This window comes from Mustela putorius, unplaced genomic scaffold (assembly GCF_011764305.1).
Source record: "Mustela putorius furo isolate JIRA1106 unplaced genomic scaffold, ASM1176430v1.1 tig00000596_pilon_pilon_pilon, whole genome shotgun sequence".
Classification (NCBI taxonomy): domain Eukaryota; kingdom Metazoa; phylum Chordata; class Mammalia; order Carnivora; family Mustelidae; genus Mustela; species Mustela putorius.
In genome coordinates, this window is record NW_025421428.1 from 8,673,486 (window position 1) to 8,691,680 (window position 18,195).

At 50.7% G+C, this 18,195-nt stretch overlaps 1 protein-coding gene across 8 annotated transcripts in view; it reads left to right on the forward strand.

Moving 5' to 3' along the window:
* RALGPS1 (Ral GEF with PH domain and SH3 binding motif 1) overlaps positions 1-18,195 on the forward strand; it is a 270,593-nt gene that overhangs the window by 27,942 nt on the left and 224,456 nt on the right. For 7 of the 8 annotated variants that reach the window (XM_045082428.1, XM_045082426.1, XM_045082430.1 and 4 more), the window contains one exon: positions 1,428-1,506. The exons of the other annotated variant lie outside the window; for it this stretch is intronic. The gene's annotated coding sequence lies outside the window, so the exon portion shown is untranslated. The remainder of the gene's footprint in view (positions 1-1,427; positions 1,507-18,195) is intronic. 8 annotated transcript variants of the gene reach the window in all.

The following is an 18,195-nucleotide window of genomic DNA, read 5'->3' on the forward strand; positions in this document are numbered from 1 at the left end:
AACTGTGTCAGCCACGTGGGTAGACGATCCTCTCCTGAAGCTGAACATACACTTACTTGCGACCTAGCAATTCCGCTCCAGGGTGTCAACCCTGTAGAAAGGCATACGAATGTGTACCCAATGTCTTTCTCAAGAATGTTTGGAGCAGCACCACCTATCATAGGCCAGGCTGGAAAATCCCGGTGTCCATCAGCAGTAGAATGGACACATACATGTGGTAAACTCCCACAGTGGACAGCTGTAGTCAGTAAGAGTTAATGAATAACAATTCAATGAAAGATCAGGATGAATGTCCCAGGTATAGTATTCGTTCGGACACAAAGATTATAAACTCTGTGATCCCATTCATTTAAGGTTTGAACAGAACTCATCTACGCTGTTAGAAATGAGAACAGTGGCTGTCCTCGGGGGGTGGGGGGTGGTAGAAGGGGATGCAGTGGGCTCCGGACAGGGGTGGCTGGTGATGTTCCTTCTCTCTGTCTGGCTGTTGGGTGCATGTATTCACTCTGAGAATGCTTGGATGTGTGCACTTATGCTGTGTGCACTTTTCTGTATGTATATTGCACATCTGTAGAAAGTGTGTTTAAGTAGGCTCCATGCCTAGTGTGGAGCCTGAGATCAAGTCGCACGTGCTACTAACTGAGCCGCCAGGTGCCCCTGTAGAAAGTGTATTTAAAACACTGACAAAGGGGTGCCTGTGTGGCCCAGGCAGTTAAGTATCTGCCTTTGGCTCAGGTCATGATCTCAGGGTCCTGGGATCAAGCCTTGTGTAGGGCTCTCTGCTCATTGGCAAACGTGCTTCTCCTTCTTCCTCTGCCCCTTCCCCAGCTAATGCTCTCTTTCTCTCTTTCTGTCTCTCTTTCTCAAATAAATAAAATCTTAAAAAAAAAAAAACACTGGAAAAAGGAAGCATATGAGTCACATGCTCCTATTAAAACTTAGTTAATGAGAATGAAGGTGTACTGTTGTACTGTTGGTGAATAATGTAAAATAATCATTTTACCTTATTTATTTCATCTTTATTGCTGTAATCACTTCTTTTATAATGTATGGAACACTTTGGTACATTAGAATGTATGTTTAACTTACAAATAAACATATGTATTTTAGAGGTGTTGGCTTAATAATTCTCAGCTGTTGGTAGTGAAGGGTCTGGAAGTTTGGTGAGCCGAGGCTCGGAGTCATAACAGGGGGGCAGCCGAAGAAGTTGAGTTGATTTTGATACATTTAGGACAGGCTCTGCTACCTGGTAGGCTAGTGGTGGTATCAAATATTGATCTATGGGAAAAGTATTTGACATTTCAAAGAACAGGTTGAAATCTGATCTTAGAGTGCTAACGTTGGTCTGACCTTGCTGAGCTTTGAAAAACAAGTCTTACCATATGGAAACATCGAAGTCAACGGAGTTATTCCTCCTACTTTTACAGTGGCTACTGTTTGGAAAGCAACGTGCTGGGATGGTATATCCTCTTGGCCTGGAATTATGAAGCCCATCATGTATTCCTGGTAAGTTGGTTTATGGACCTTCGTGAGATGCGCTTTCTTGGACAGGCGCCGGAAGGGGCGCGGCGGGACCGGTGATCGGGGGCGGTGCAGCCAGAGAAAGCTCGTGCCCGATGGGGTCGGCGGGGCTGAGGAACTGCAGCCTGGCTTTCGGGGGGCCGGGCGTCCTCAGCCAGGTGTGCAGACGTGTTTCAGGGATTCCTTTGCAGATTAAATGCTGAGGTTTTCTCTGCTGGTTCTTGCACCAGGGGCTTTCCCTTTCTTCTTCCACCTCCTACTTGTACAGAACCTCTTGTTGCTACCCTGTCGTGTTGCCGCCCCTTTGCTTCTGGTGGTCAGAAGGCAGACGTTCTGTGTCTCACTCGCCAATAGCTGGGGTGACTGCCTTTCTCTCAACCTCTGTCAGGTCCCCGTCCCTCCCTGCACACGCCTGTCCTCTTGCTAGTTCAGCTGCCCGCGCAGCTTTCACTCTCCTTGCTCAGACCTTCCTTCCCCAGAAAGGCCAGCTCTCGTGTGAGGGGCTTGGCCATGGGAGGAGGGCGGAAGGCCAGATAAGATGTGGTCGTTGTCTTCAAGAGACTTCACTCTACAGGTCAACCTCTTGTCCCACCTGTCCCCTTTCTTGCTCCCCGAGAGTCTTTGCATCCTCTCTGGCCCCTCTTCCAAGAATGTTTTTCTGCATTACCCGCAGCTGGGGAGCTCCTTTTCTTTTCTTTTCATTTCATTTCATCTCCTCTCCTCTCATTTCATTTCACTATTTTTATTTATTTTTTTATTTTATTGAAAGATTTTATTTATTTGAGAGATAGAATGAGAGAGAGAGAGAGAGAAAGTGAGAGAAAGTGTGCACAAGCCAGTGAAGAGGCAGAGGGAGGGAGAAATAGACTCCTGGCTGAGCAGGGAGCCTGATGTGGAACTTGATCCCAGAACCTTGAGATCATGACCCGAGCTGAAGGCAGAGGCTCAACCAACGGAGCCACACAGGTGCCCCTATTTTTTTTGTGAAGACTTTATTTATTTGAGAGAGAGCACAAGTGTGTGCATGAGCAGGGCAGTGGCAGGCAGAAGGAGAGGGAGAATCAGACTCCCCACGGAGCAGGGAGCCTGATGTGGGGCTCCTTCCCAGGACCCTGATAGCATGACCTGAGCCAAAGGCTCTCTCTCTCTCTCTCTCAAATAAATAAATACAATCTTTGAAAAAATATCTTTCAGATTCTTCTAGTCGCCTTACCCCTCCGTCAAACCATTATCATGAAAGAGGCAGAAGGTGAAGTTTCTGATGCTTTCCTGCTAGGGATTCAGTCTTCCTTGCTGTTGCATAATTAAATACAACACAAGCAGTTCATGTATGTAGTGCTTAGTAGAATTACTTTCCCCGAAACTTACCTGCTGGTGGGAACTGGTTCCCTTAAGGAGGATGCTGGAGACAACTGCTGGTTTAGAGCTGGGAGCACACAGCAAAGAGATTCAGAGAGAAGTGATTTCCCTGAAGTTACACAGCAGGTTAGGGGCAGAGCTGGGATTGGACTCCCTGTCTGCGCTCTTGGGTCTGGTTAGAACTGGATTCCGGGATGAGGTGCCTGGCTGGGTCAGTCAGAAGAGCATGTGACTCTTGATCTTGGAATTGTTGGAGTTTGAGCCTCAGGCTGAGTGTAGAAATTACTTAAAAATAAATTCTAAAAAATGAACTTAAAAAAAATTAAAAGAAGAAAGACCAAAAATAGTGGAACTGGATTTCAGGGGAAAGGCTGTGACTGCCCACTTGTGGTTCATGGGCGATCTGGGCAGGATTGCGCCCGGCCTCTGCCAGTGGGAGAGGACTCCTCTTTCTTGTCCTCACCTGGGTGGGGACCCAAGGGCCGAGGATCCCTCCCTGCTACTCAGCGGGAAGATGCCATTCACCAAGGTATTTCCCTTGAGCTCTCTTGAACAGAGGCTCCCAGGCTGTCCGGGCCCCGAGGCTTGCTGCGCTGCAGGAGCCCAGGCCGTCTGTCCTGGGCGGAGGCTGCAGCAACCCGCGTCCTTCCGCAGGCGGAGACAAATGACCACACGCGTTTGGGGACTTGGTCGTAGACAGCAGGGAAGCCAAACTTCACACTTGGAACAGTAGCTTCTTTGAGGCGGGATGAATGGGACGGACGCCTTCAGAACTTTAATTCACAAGAACTTTAATTCACTCCCAAAGGGGTGAGACGGGAGTGTGCCAGAGGCTCTTTTGGGACGAAAAAACGTGGCTTTTAAACTCCGAGATCCGTAGAAGAAGTTGAAAGTAGTGATTTGGGAGGCCAAAGAGAAGAAATGCCTCACAACCCAGAACAATGATACAAAGAAATGGTAATAATGCATTAACAGGTGAGACACTTAGAGGCCTTAGCCAGGAGTCCAGCTGGAGGCCAGTAGAATAGAAAATTCTGGAAGGAGAAAAAGGAACAGATAGAGACGTAATAGAAAAACAGTAGAGGGAAATTTCAGTGAACCGAAGAAAGATGTGATTCTTCAGACGCTGGATTCATCTGGCTCACACTGAAGCCAACACTTAACCTGTTTTCTAGTAAAATTCCTAAACTCCAAGAAGAAAGAGAAAAATCTTAAAATTTTGTACAGAGAAAGCAGCTTTTCAAAGGAAAGAGAATTAGATTCTCATTGGGCTTCCCACATGTGACCCTGGAGGTGGGAAGACCCTGGACCGGTGTCTGCAGACTGTCAAGGAGAGGGGCCACGGGCCTCCATACACCTAGCCCAGAAGCCACCAGAAAGGCGTTTCGGAGACATGATGGCGTAAAACATACAGTGCCTGTTCAGTGCAGCTGAGAAAATGCCCGGTCAGTTTCTGCAGCGGAAGGACAGTGAAAGCAGGGCAGAGACGGTGAGACCAGGCAAGAGCACAGGACGCAGCGGGGAGCGCTGTGCCTGTCCTGCGTACGCTTTCATCTCGGGGGCTGGCGCTGCTGCGAGGTGGTTTTTGTTGTGTTCAGTTCATGATAAGCTGAAAATAAAGGTTCTAAACCACGTTTGCAAAACCTTAGGCTTGGGAGAAGGGCTGAGAGTGGGGAAGGAAGCGGTCCATTCTTAGGACACTAATTAAACAGAGCAGATGAAACATAGAGGTGTAGTTGTTTCCTTGTGTTCTGGAAGGAAAAATGTTCAGTTTTGACTTTTGGGGATCAGAAGGTATGTTAGGATGAGATTTGGTTGCATATAGTAGATAGGCCCTGTATAACAATGACATGAACGATAAGGTTTTATATGTTCTCATCTCATGAAAAAGTAAAGAGGTGGACAGTGCTCGGGAAAGAGTTCGTGAGTCCTGGAGCCTGTGGGCCAGCTCCTGACCAGCTTGCATGACCCTCTACTGGAGGTCTTGGAGAGGCAGCTGAGTGTTGCCAGAGCTGTGTGGTTGGGGAAGAAAGACGAACACATGATTCAGGACAACTGTGATGAGTGCCACGGAGGAGGAGGAAGACATAATAGAGGGGGTCACAGAAGGGTTCCTGGAGGAAGGAACGTCTGAAATGAGACTGGAAAGGAGAGCAGGAAGGAGCCAGGAGAAGAGCGGGGAGAAGGATGCTTTCACGGCCCCTGTGGACACCTGGCTGTGAGAGACAGCAGGATAGGCATGGCCACCGGTGAGCTCCAGAAACAGTTTGGCACTGTTCTTGTCTGCACATCTGTCCTTCAGTGGCTGGATGCCACATCCATGCGGCCGGCAGGGGGACCGCACACTCCCCCACAGAACGTGCTCCCCCAGAGGCGGGTTTGGTACCTCTCAGCCCCTTGTTTACTTCCTTGGTGGGGACCACAGCCCTGCCCACTTGGGAGTGGGTTGGAATGCAAGGAATCAGGTTAAGGAAGCACCTGGAAAGCAAGGATAGCAAGGATAGGACATGATGTTCGAATGAAGCCAGTACTGGTTGGGTGTGTTGAAGGTGTCCATAGGGACCCTGAGAGCGATCCCGGCGAGAGGGATCATTAAGGCGAGTCTTACCTGCTTTTAGCTGAGGCTGCTCCTGGGAGGTAGCTTCCACCGGGTCCTGCCCGCGCTGACCCTGAGCCCAGAGTGTGCTGTCCCCCCACTCTGACCCCCTCTCACATCAGCCCCAGGTACTCACATCACTTCTTCCTTCCCCCACCCTCCCCAGTGCTGTAGGGGGTGCTTGTACCCACCGGAGGGCCTTCTCTGCTTGAAGTCCTTTTGTGCAGTCCTTGAACCTTTTTGGGGGGCAGCAGAACCAGGTGACTGGGGGTGCTGTTGGAGTGGCTTAAGCTTCGCAGTCTTGTTCTGACCTTGCCCCTTGTCACAGTAGGTTTGGGGAGTATTTCCTCTATCTTTATTGAGAACGCAGCCAACTGCTGGGTACCGTGCTGGGAGCTGCGGTTCAAATACTAAGAACTTCCTGTGCCAGACACTGTAACAACACTTACCCCACAGGGTCGCCTCAGCTCAGGGACTTAATGCCTGCGGAGCCCTGAGATGAGCGCCTGGCACCCCAGCACTCCTGAGTGCCGGTGGCTGGTGCTGCTAGTCCTCACAACAGCTGCACGAGGGGGGCACGGAGGGACAACTGAGGCTTAGAGAGACACTTGCCCGCCGTCATGTAGGTGGTAGGTGGCAGAGCTGCATTCAAACCCAGAACATTGGACTTGCAGGTGCCATCTCTGGGGGCGAATGAGATAGCCGTGACTCACCTCGCAGAGCTCCTGGCTGAGTGGGGAGATGCCTGGGGAGATGCCCTGTCAGGGTGACAGGTGCTGTGGCGGGCTAAATGGAGGCACACAGTGGAGCGGCCCTCCATAGACTGAGGACCAGAAGGACAGAGAAGGGACAAGTGTCCCAGGCAGAGCCCTTGGTGTGATCAGTGTCCCCTCCCCGTCACCGGGGGGTTATCCATCTGTCTCCTCTGGGCTCTGGTGAAGAGGCGCTGGTTCAGTAGTCTGTGCGCATGCTCAGTTAGTGACTGATCCTTGAGGGCAGGTATGGAACTGCTCGTCCCAGCCACTCTTGGGACCTTGTCCCTTAGGAACTCCTACTGGGGAAGAGCCTCCTCTTCCACAGACTGAGTGACCTGAAGTTGTCACTCTGAATTCCCAGCCTTCTTGGGGACATGTGTGCAGATGGCCTGGTTTTATGGGTCTGTGCTCCCTGACCCACCTCCCCCTTTCTGCCCCTCGAGCACATTTGGCTGTCCATAGGACGGCTCCATTGCAGTTACACATAAATGAATGAAACATTGTAAAGCTAGGATAGAAAATCCAAGCTAAATAGATCTCGCTACAACCCTGTCACCCCAACAGGTGAAATTGCATTTGTGCTGCCCTTTTTCCTTCTAGTTCCCGTCTACAGGGCAGGTAGGTGGTGGTTTGTACAATTGTGCACCTTGCCTTTTTTCCTTGACATGGCAGGAAATGGCCACCAGGTGGTGCCAAAGCACCGGGCAGCGACTCCACCCTCAGGCTGGACTACCTGGCCGTCAGCCATCCCCGAGAGCTTGTCTGTGGAAGTTCAGTTTTCTCCCTGAATGCTCTGCTGCTCACAGCACTATTTTATCACCTACTTTAAAAGAAACAATACTGATGTGTACAAAAAGTGGAAAATGAAAGTGCTGGACACTTTTTTTAAAAAACGGTATTTGTCAGAGAGAAAGAAAACACAAGCAGGCCGAAGCAGGCTCCCCACTGAGCAAGGAGTCCAGCTCAGGATTTGATCCCAGGACCCTTAGATCATGACCCGAGCTGAGAGCAGATGCTTAACTGACTGAGCCACCCAGGCGTCCCGAAAGTGCCGTACACTTTTCAGAGGCAATGATACTAACAGTGGAGTGTGACCACGTTAGTGCGCAAGTGTTTGAAAACATGTCCAGCACTTCTCAGACCTCCCCATTTCAAATCGTAACCCTCGTCCCCCGCTGCCTGGCCCCAAGCCCTGCTTTACTTTTTCCCTCTCTCACCTTCCGCCGACACTCCGTATGTTTCACTGTGTGCCTTATGTATTGTCCACCGCCTCCGCTAGAATGTAGCGGCGACTTCCAGCTTTTCCTTCGCTGCTCTGTGCCCTGCCCCTAGAGCAGTACCCGACACATACTAGACTTTCAGTCCATCCGGGCTGCGTGAGTTAATAGGGGTGGCTGTGTCCTGAATTGGTGGACTTCTTTCTCTGTCCGTAGATACTGATCTATCTCGTCATTTTAAGCAACTGCTTAGGGTGGTTCGAATGAATGTGCCTTGAGTGGATGTGGCCCAGCTGCCCATACGGAAACACGCCGAAGAGGCTTTCCAGTGTCTTCTTCCCTTCTTTGCAGGTGGTAGTGCAGCCCGTGACCTTGCTGAAACATGCTTTCGCCTTGCCTGTCCGATGATTTCCTTGCCTTGCTCAGACTCGGGGCCAAGTGCTTCACACACAGCATCGCATGTAGTTGCCACACGCACAGGAAAGGTGCTGCTGGTAGTGCCTTTCTTTGCAGGTGACAAGCCAGAGCAGAGAGGACAGGCCCCTCCCGGCCCAGGCAGCACACCTGCCCAGCGTTGAGCTGGACTCTTGGGGGAGTTCTTTGCATACTAAGGATCTGACTTCATCCTTTCTCATGGGACGTTTCAAACACCCCCTCCCTAGTGTTTTTATTGTCTTACATCTTTTTCATGATGTCTTTTCTTACACAGAGTTTTCATTTTTAATGTAGTTAAAGCTGCCAGTGGTTTCCTTTGTTTTTCTGGCTTTTGTATCACCCGAGAGAGGACTTCTTCACTCCAAAGTTACTTTAAAAATAATGATTAGTGTTTCCTCTGGGATTTTTATGGGGATTTTATGTTTGGTTAAATATTATTCTTATATTTGATACTGAGGAAGATTTCATTTTTTTTAAATTCTTTTTTAAGTTTCTATTTAAATTCCAGTTAGTTAACAAACAGTGTAATACTAGTTCGAGGTGTGCAGTTTAATGATTCAACACATACAAAACCCGTTCCTCATCCCCATCACCTAGTTCACCCCCAGCCACCTCCCCTCTGGTAACCGTCAGTGCATTCTCTCTAGTTAAGAGTCTGTTTTTTGGTTCCTCTCTGTCTCTCTCTCTTTTTCTCTATGCTCAATTTGTTTTTCTTAGGATACTTGGTAAGATTTTAAACAAACCCCTCCACCCCCAAGTGAATAGTAAATTGTTTCATCAACATTTATTACATGATCCATCCTTCCCCACTATTTGCAATGCTATCTTGACTAGAGGTTAAGTCTCATGTGTACTTAACCCTGCAATCTGCACTGTGTTCTGTCCTGCTAATCCATTCATCTCTCCGTGGCTTCTTGGCAGGACAGGTCACTTCTCATCCTACTGCTTTTTTTCAAAACTTCTTAGCTTCTAAAAATTATTTTTCCAGATGAAATTTTAAATCAATTTGTTGTATTCCAAAACGAATCCCCTTTGGATTTAGAGTGACCTTGCATTTTATTTATAGATCATTTAGGGAGAATTGATGTCTTTACAATATTGTCTCTTTATTCAGAAGAGCAAAATGTCTCTCCTTTGATTTGTCTTCTTTTTTTGTTAGGAAAATATCAAAATTTGCTTCAAATGATTTCTGTACATTCCTTTTCAAGTTTATCTCTAGGTAACGTTTGGTTAGTAGGCTCTCAGTCTGCTGTGTTTTCTAGCCGGGTGTTGTTTGGACAGAAGAGACCGTTAGTTTTGTGGCCAGATGTCTAACTCTCATAGCTTCTCACCAGTCCAATTCCATTTGCCTCAAATCTTCTAGGAATTCTGAATTTCTGGTTTGGTGATGTCATCCTTCCCTGTATTTCAACACTGCAACAGATTTCTTATTCTTCTTGTTTTTTCATCCCAACAAGATTTGGAGGGGGAAGGCAGCTGTGTGGATCCGGTTCACTGTCTTGGAACATAGACCTGCTTATATGGTTTGGTGGGAAAATGTCACTTCCTCTGTGTGCTTTGGTCCCCGCCCGCGCTCTAGCCCCTGCAGAGTTGTTCGTGCAATATGAAATGAAGTCAGCCTCAAGACCCAAGGATGACGTTCCTCACCTGCCGGCTCCCACCTCATGGGGCGCATCCTTTCTTCTTACTGGGCTTTGTCGTGCCGCTGCCCAGGTGGCTTTCTCTGTCCTCCCGCCAGACCTCGCCCACCCCGCCTTGCTCACAGACAACTTCCTTCCCGTTTAGGTGGGAAGTGCCAGGCTGTGTGCGATGAGTTGGGACTCAGTGACATTTGTGAGGAAGGCCCAAGAATGTGGGGGTTCTGTTCTGCCAACCTGTTCTTCACCTTGATATTTCCAAAGTTCAACCTACCGACGGGGAAGAACAGCAAAGAGTTGAATGGCCCTCCTTATGAGCCAGCCCAGATCCAGCGCAGGGTTCTCTGCTCGAAGCTGCTGGAGGCAAATGAGGAGCTCCCTGCCCAGTGGCACTTCCCATGCCCCCTGAACTTGACCTACGCCTGGGGTTGTTACGTTCTTCTGGCCAGCAGCACACCAGAACAGGCCAGGCGGGCACACATCGGGGTGCGTGTGAGAGTCTCACCGGTCTCATGGCAGCAGTGGGAAGAAGGGGTCCTCGAACAGGGGTGGGACTTTTGGGCATTTAGTGATGCGCCAGACAGATATGACTGTCAGTGACCTGGGGGGGCACCAGTCAGACCAGTAATTCCTCTGCCCTTGGCAGGGACTAGGGAGGGACCCCCTGCTCTACGTGGTGAACTGTCTTCCAGCCCCATCCTCGGTCTCCTGTAGTAACGTCTGTGGCCCACAGGTAACGGGCATAGTACGATGTCTGACCCGCAAGTCCCCGGAGCTGCACCTCTCAGGTAACCCCCATGGTGCAGGAAACGGGGAGCCCGGTGTCAGGCCTGTTTGTGGAGAGTGTGTGTGTGTGTGTGTTTGTGTGGGAGGGGTGCAAGGGGGGGTGGGATGTGAGGGTATAGAATTGCTTTTTAAATTTAACTTTTTGTTTTGAGGTAAATTTAGACTTACAGAAGAGTTGCATGGTAGTGCACAGCATTTCCATGTGCCCTTCATGCAGCTTACGTGTGAGGAGCTTATGGGCTCAATCCGAATTTCAGATTCGCTTAGGGAAGTTGACCCAGGTGTGATGCTGCGAACTGGGCTGTCGGCTTTTCTCATGTACCTCCGGTTTCCCTCCCAGTGTTGTTCTCCGGTTCCTGTCTCTGTCCACCATCCCTCCTTGCAGCTGGTTGTGGGGTCTCATTAGTGTCCTGCCTGGGACAGCGCCCTGCCCTCAGGGTCGCATCAGGTCCTCAGGAAATTAATTGTGGAGGAAATTAATGGTCTGGTTCTCGTGCTTTTGCTTCACATCCCCGTAGGGCGAAAGTGTCTTCTCTGAGAGACATCACTGAGCCCCTTCATCCTGGCGTGGGTGCCCCCTGTGCCAGCCAGGCTCTCCTGTCTCCCCAGGGCCTCCCTCCTCTAGCAAAGGTCTGAGTAGTGGCCACCATCCAACCCCATCCTCCAGGGGCAGGGAAGCAGCTACCACAGTCCCACTTTACCGTCTTTTCTGAGATGTGCTTTTAAATTTTCTTAATTTCCCCCCTCCCTCTCTCCCTCCCTTCCTTCCTTCTCTCTCTCTGTCTTTCAGATTTTACTTATTTGACAGAGAGACACACAGCGAGAGAGGGAACACAAGCAGGGGGAGTGGGAGAGGGAGAAGCAGCCTTCCTGCCGAGCGGGGAGCCCGAGGTGGGGCTCGATCCCAGAACCCTGAGATCATGACCTGAGGCGAAGGCAGATGCTTAACAACTGAGCCACCCAGGCAGCCCAGGGGTCCCCTCTTTCTCTTGCATTTTTAACATTTTGCTCTCCACTGTTCATTTTAAGCCTGAGAACATGCTCAGGAGGCACCTCAAGTTCCCAGAAATCACCAGTCTCCATCTCCCGCGTTCCCTCTTCCACCCCAGGAGACTGGGAGACTCAGGCGCTTGTCCCTTTGCAGGGCCGGCTTTCTGTGCGTCAGAGCCCCAGGCTGTCCTCAGCTCCGTCCTGAACGGTGCTGCGCTAGCTGATGCCCCTGGCTGACTTCCTTCTCCTCTTCCCACTGCCTGCTTCTGCAGGAGCCGCTGCCTGGGACGGGGAGCGCCTTCTCTTATCGTTGAGGGCGTTTCTCTGGCTTCCTTCCAGGGAAAGGTCTGGGGTGCGGACTGTTTCTCTCCGGCTGGGTGCGCTCTACGTACAGGAGCGGTCACCCTTCTTAGTTATGTTCTGTGAGTTTTTGGTTGATGTTTTGGAAGGATCCCTCTGTTTGTGTTAAGAAACAACTGTGAGGAGGCGGGGCTGCCGCACGGAGAGTGTGAGGACGGCACTGACACCGACACCAACACCGACACTGACACCGACACTGCCCTCGAGCAGAGGCTGGGTGGGCTGGACTTACGGGTGGTGGAGAGACCAGGCGTGTTCCACAGGGAGGGTTGTTTCCGCTGATGGCTGCCCAGGTGGACCCCGTCCATCCATGTCCAGGCGACACTGCCTGCCTTCCCCAGAGCATGTGCTCCTGGGACCTTAATTAAGAGGAAGTAGGTGACTGACGGGGGCTGTGCAGAGTTGGGGAGAGGGAGCGGGCACCGGTCCCTGACCAGAATACCATCATCCCAAATATGCAGAAAGGGAAATGTCACTCTCCAGCTTTCCGGGGTATCCCCAGCACTGTGGGGGGGTCTGGCGTGCTCCAGGTAGACCACCCTCGTTCTTGCTCTCCCCTTCACCCCTGCTTCCCGGCGCTCCCTGTAAGCCTCACCCCTAGGGATCCTTAGGCCTCTTGTTTCTCCCAAGTCGGCCTCCCCCACTATGGAGAAATCAGGCCTTGCCTGCCAGCTAGTGGCTGCCCGTGGGGACCTCTCCCCTCCGCCTCTGTTCTGCAGCCTTGTTTCAGAATGGAGGAGGAGCCTTTGGTTTCAAGAGAATTGTATGTGTACGCGTGAGGGATGGTGAAGCTCCTGTGGCCTTTTCATAGAGACTTTAAAAACTGTCCAGCCAGCCACAGCACTGCTTTTCTTTCGTGAATCTTCCCTAGTTTTATGAGACGAGTGTTCTTCACTCACTTTTCTCTTGGTGCCCCAACTTTGGTGCGATGTCTTGTGGTCTTATGCTAACGCAGCCCTGCCTGTGCCTACCCTGCCCCAGCGGGTGAGCCTGGCGGTGAGGGGCGCTGGCACAGGCACAGCCATCACTTCCCAGCTGCTCCTACGCTACAGCATCCTAGGGACCCCTTTGACCATTTGCGAGGCGGGCATCACGAGTCTCCCTGTTTACCAGGCGAGGAAGGTGGAGCTTGGGCAGGTGAAGCAGCTTGCCCGGGGCATAGAGTAAGTGACAGGTGAGAATTCAGCTCCTGATCGATCTGTTCTCCTGCCCCGGACACTGCTCTGCAGCTGTCTTGTTCTCAGCTTCCACCAGGCCTTCACCTGCCACTGTGATCCGGCGTGGGTGGAGGGCGTCGATCACCTCCCCAGATCCACGGGTGCCGCGGGCTCTGGCAGCCTGCGGGATGCGTGCTGGGACTACACCTTGCCGTGTTCTGCGTGGATGTCGATACTGCTGTGATGATTAGACCACAGATGAATTTAAGTGTGTTGGTGATCTATAACAGCTTTTCGTTGCCAAGGGTTTTTTCCTTAGTCAACAGATGCCAAAAATAGAACTAAATTTTGTGTGTGTGTGTTGAAAAGGATAGTCTCTGAAATACGTTTACGTATGTATCTGTGCGTTTACTTCTGTCTCCATATGCATGGATGTGTGCAGAAATGCTACCCTACACTATGTGAACTGTGTGACTTTGGGGACGGGGACCAAGGGTGGTAGGGAGAGGAGACTTTCTTTTTTTTATTTGATGCCTTTTTATTAAGCATATACAATTTCAGCATGTATCTGTATTACTTTATGTGAGAAATTCGGGAAGTCCTCCTCCTTGAAAAGGTTAGGTGCCCCTGGGCTGGACTAAGGTTTCTGGCAATGGGGGGACGTGGGGCACTCAGTCCACGCCCATCTCCTGGATTGGCGGATTGCTGCCTGTTTGCGGGCGCCTACCTTAGCGCCATAAATGTAGGTTCTTCCCTTGCCCAAGAAGATGCAGTCCTCCTGCTTCTCTCTGGGTTCGCTCAGTTTCACAGGTTTTGTCCCTCTTTGGTGAGATCTGCAGCCCTCCACCCCTAGAGCCAGCCCTCTTTCCCACACCCTGCTGCTTTCTCTCCTCCACAGAGGCACAGCCGTGGTGGCGCCTCCCCAGCCCACTCTCCTTCCCTCAGTGAGAAGGTGGGATGTTGGAGGTTGAACATCTGGTGGGTGGTTTGGAAGGGACGGGGTGTGGGGAGGGGGGCGGCGGGGAGCGCTGCAGTGAGTGATGGCATTCAAGTCTGACATGTGCTGACGTGGCCAGGCCTCTCTTTGAAAGCCGCCAGATGCTGCTGCTTGCCAGGAAAAGAGGTTTGGCCAGTTTGGAGAGGGTCAGGAGGAGGCAGAGATAACAGCCCTGCCAGCGCCCACAAGGGGGACTTTCTAGAGCTGCTGGCCAGTGGTCCCGCTCCAGAGTGATGGTTACAGTTGGAACTCTGCACGCTCTCTGTGTGTGTGTGTGTGTGTGTGTGTGTGTGCGCCCGCGTGCGCATGCGTGCACAAACGTACACACACTTACCGCTCCTGGAGCGATGAAGGGGTTGTTCTGCCCACAACCCTCTTTGTTTCCTTCTTATTCGTCTTGTCACAGCTTCTGTTCAAGATGCACAAAGGTGGAGCCAGCTCCCACCACGTCCACGGAGAGCAGCCCACTCCACGCTGGGGAAACGGGCTCTGCAGTGGGGCCTGGGATCTGTTTCCATGCTTGTCTAAAACATTTGGAAGAGATCACTCTCTTGTAATTGAACATTCCTGAATGTGTGTATTTTCTTTGAAACAACCTCCATACGCGTAGGAAAAAGTGGTTATTCTGCCTTCTCAACAGTGGTCTGCACCAGACTGTCTCATGTTATTTTCTTGGTTTCCTGAACCTGCAGTGTCGAAGGAGAATTCTGCAAGTTTGGAAGGAAACCAACATGGCATATGGGATTTTCCTCCCCTCTCTGGGAGCCCACACACGAGAGCAGAGTCTGTCATACAGAAACAAGATGAGGGATTGTTCTGTGGTCCTGATACAATTGCCACGTTCTTGTGAAGTTACATCATGAGAATTGCTTGCTTTGCGGCAGTGTTTCGGTTTCCAAGGAGGCATTAGCAGCGTGTGTGTGTGTGTGTGTGTGTGTGTGTGTGAGAGAGAGAGAGAGAGAGAGAGAGAGAGGGAGGTGAGCGAGCTGGAGAAGGACGGAAGGATGGGATTCTAGTGTGATTCGGAATCAGATGGCCAGCTCAGAGCTGGGGCTCTTGCCTCCCTGCCAGACGGCCCCGTCTAGTAGCGGCTGTGCTGCGGTCAGTGTGTCCCCAAGTTATGGTGTCATTGATCTCTTTGTACCTCCATTTCTTCATCTGTAAAAAAAAAAAATGTTTTTTAATGCATGGAAATCCCCAGCCAGAGCCTGCAACGGAGTGTTTAATAAATTGTCCTGATGACGGGTGAGCGGATAATGGTGTGAACTCCTTGAGGCCAAGGACTGGTCTGAATTCTCTGAGCAGAGCAGGGCTTGGGAGGTTTCACCAAGTCTGCCCAACAGATGGGGGAGTGACCAGGAGACAGAACGCTGTGGCTGTGGCTGCAGCGTCAGGACCGTCTGTTAAACTCTCTGGGGATCCCTGCCTAGCTTATTGGCCGCTGTGTGTTAGGATGGACGTGGCTGTGGTCTGGTAAGGAGGGGAGTCTGCTCCCTTGTGCTCCTGGTGCAGGGCATGTCAGGAGTCCTTTCTGCCCTGGGCTCCCACACTAGCTCAGGGTACCCTCCTCTGCCCTTCCCTTGAGACACTCCCACTGGTCCTTTGAGAGCCAGCTCAAGGGTTCTTCTCAGTGATGTCTTCTTTGACCCCCAGAGTGAACCCGGGATCTGTTAGAGCACGTGTCACTTGCTGGTGTTTCCCTACTGCTCTGCAGGACCCTGGAGGGCAGGGTTGTGTTGTTTCTGACTCTAGATGCCCAGAACTGGTCCCCCAGTGGTCTCAGTGGGTGGGTGGGTGATGTGTGAAGGAATGGACAGCTGAGCAACACTGGGCTGTCATCCACTCGTGACCCCCAAGGCTAGGGGTCATCCTGGGTTCCCTTCGTTTCCTCTCGCTTCACCTGTGGTCCATCAGCAGGTCTTGTCTGTTTCTTTCCAGAACCCCTCCCAGATCCATCCCTCATCCCTGTAGCCAGCAGTCCGTGCCACCATCCTCTCTTGTCCCTGCTGCCTCCGAGGCTCCGACTTTGTCTCTCTTCATCCAGTTCTCTGCCCAGCAGCCTAAGTGATCTCAAAAACCGTAAGATCAGATCCTGTCTCTCCCCTGCTCAAAACCCTCCAGTACAATAGAGGGTTCCCACTGCACTCCAGACGCAACCCACACACCCACCATGGCATGCAAGGCCCTTCATGCTCTGGCCCCAGCCTGTCTGTCCACTGTCCATTGCCTTCTACCCACTTGGGTCCATCTGCCTCCATCCCAGGCCTGCTGAGCTTGCGTGCATCTCAGGGTCTTTGCCCTTGTGGTGCCCACTACAGAGCACACACGGTGGTTTTTATGGGCTGACTCCTGCCTAAGCTTCCAGTTCACAGTATAGTTCAAACGTCCTTGGAGTGTGCTTCCTTGGTGACCTGACAAACACCATCCTCCACCCTATTTGTTTATTTGACAGAGAGAGATCACAAGTAGGTAGGCAGCGAGGCAGGCAGAGAGAGAGAGGGGGGGAAGCAGGTTCCCTGCCAAGCAGAGAGCCAGATGCAGGGATTGATCCCAGGACCCTGAGATCATGACCTGAGCCGAAGGCAGAGGCTTAACCAACTGAGCCGCCCAGTGCCCTCCTATTTTAGTTTTTTGAGATATTTCTCAGTATCTAAAGTTATCTTCTTTGTATCCATGTGTGTATTTTCTGACTTCTCACTGGAATGTAAGCTCTGCAGGAGCAGGGCCTCCTCACTTTATGTCTCCAGTGCCTGGAGCAGGGCTTCTGGACCAGGCTTCACTGAATTTTGATGAGAAAAATATGACATCTTTATTTTCACCAACCTCTAAATGAAATTTAGCATTTCTCTCAGTTACTAATAAAGACAGTGAATCCCAATAATAATAATCGTACTTGCGACTTTGTTGCCAATAAAATTTATGGTATTTTCATATCACACAATGATCATTGGACTCTTAGAATATCTATGCTCATAACTACTTTCAAATTATGGTAGTTATTAAACTCACCAACAGATCTTTTTATTTAATGCAATAATAAAGAAATATGTTTTTCCGTTTAAATGAAGAAATGAGCCGGGTCGTCTGGTTTGAGGCCTGCAGCTTGAGCCGGTCTCATGCTGCCCCTTGGGCTCTCAAGCTGGCTTTGTTTTCAGCCTCAGTTTCTGGATTCCCCACTTTGAAGTCTCCGAGTTTCTCTTGGGGTGTCTGTTGCAGGTTCTCATCCACCAGACTCCTGGGAGGCCTTCCCTTTGCTCCAGGGGCTGGTTCCCCTCCTCGCAGTCCTGTCTCTTCTGCACTGGAAATTCCTCAAAGATTTTTTTTTTTAAAAGATTTTATTTATTTATTTATTTGACAGACAGAGATCACAAGTAGGCGGAGAGGCAGGCAGAGAGAGAGGAGGAAGCAGTCCTCCTGCTGAGTAGAGAGCCTGACGAGGGGCTTGATCCCGGGACTCTAGGATCATGACCTGAGCCGAAGGCAGAGGCTTTAACCCACTGAGCCACCCAGGCGCCCCTCCTCAAAGATTTTTGCTTATTAATAACCCTTCTCTCTTGTCATGTGCTAATGTAGTTTGTTTTTGCTATTTTAATATTTCTTGGATTATTTCAAAGGGATGTGGAAGGGGGGCAGCTAAACATGAGAGTTCAGGTCTCTGCCATGAAACTGAGCTGGTGGCTGCTGCTTTCACTGTAGTGGAGTTTACATGCCGTAAAATTCACCCATTCCAAGTGTTTAATTCTGTAACTTCTGGTGAATTTACAGAGCTGTGGGACTGTCACGATGACCCAGTTTTAGATCTTTTCCGTCACCTCAGAAAAATCCCTTGTGCCCGTTTGCAGACCGGTCGGCTGCCTCCACCCCCAGCCAACCACTGATATGCTCTTGTCTCTATGAATTTGCCTTTTTTGGACATTTCATAAAAATGGCACCCTACAGTACAGTGTTTTGGGTCTGGCCTCTTTCACTTGGCATCATGTTTTTGAGGTTTATACATGTTACGGTTTCTCTCAGGACTTCATTTCTTTATTGCTGGGTCCTCTTCCCCCGTGTGCCTCTGTCACATTGCTGACCCGCTCAGCAGAGCGTTCAGATGTTTCCAGCTTTTGGCTCTGATGAATCATTCATGTGCGTGTCTTTGTGTGGACATAGGCTTTCATTTCTTTCAAGGTAGCTACCTAGGAGTAGAATTGCTGGTCATTTGGTAAGTGTACTTTAATTTTTTAAGAAAGTACCAAACTGCTTTCCAAAGGAGCTGGACCTCTCGCCGCCCCTTCCCCCCAGCAGCAGTGTACGCGGTGCTGCCTTTTCCGTGACCGCCGTCCTGGCGGGAGTGAGGCGGCAGCTCACCGTGAGTTGGATTTGCCTTTACCCGCGGCGTTTCC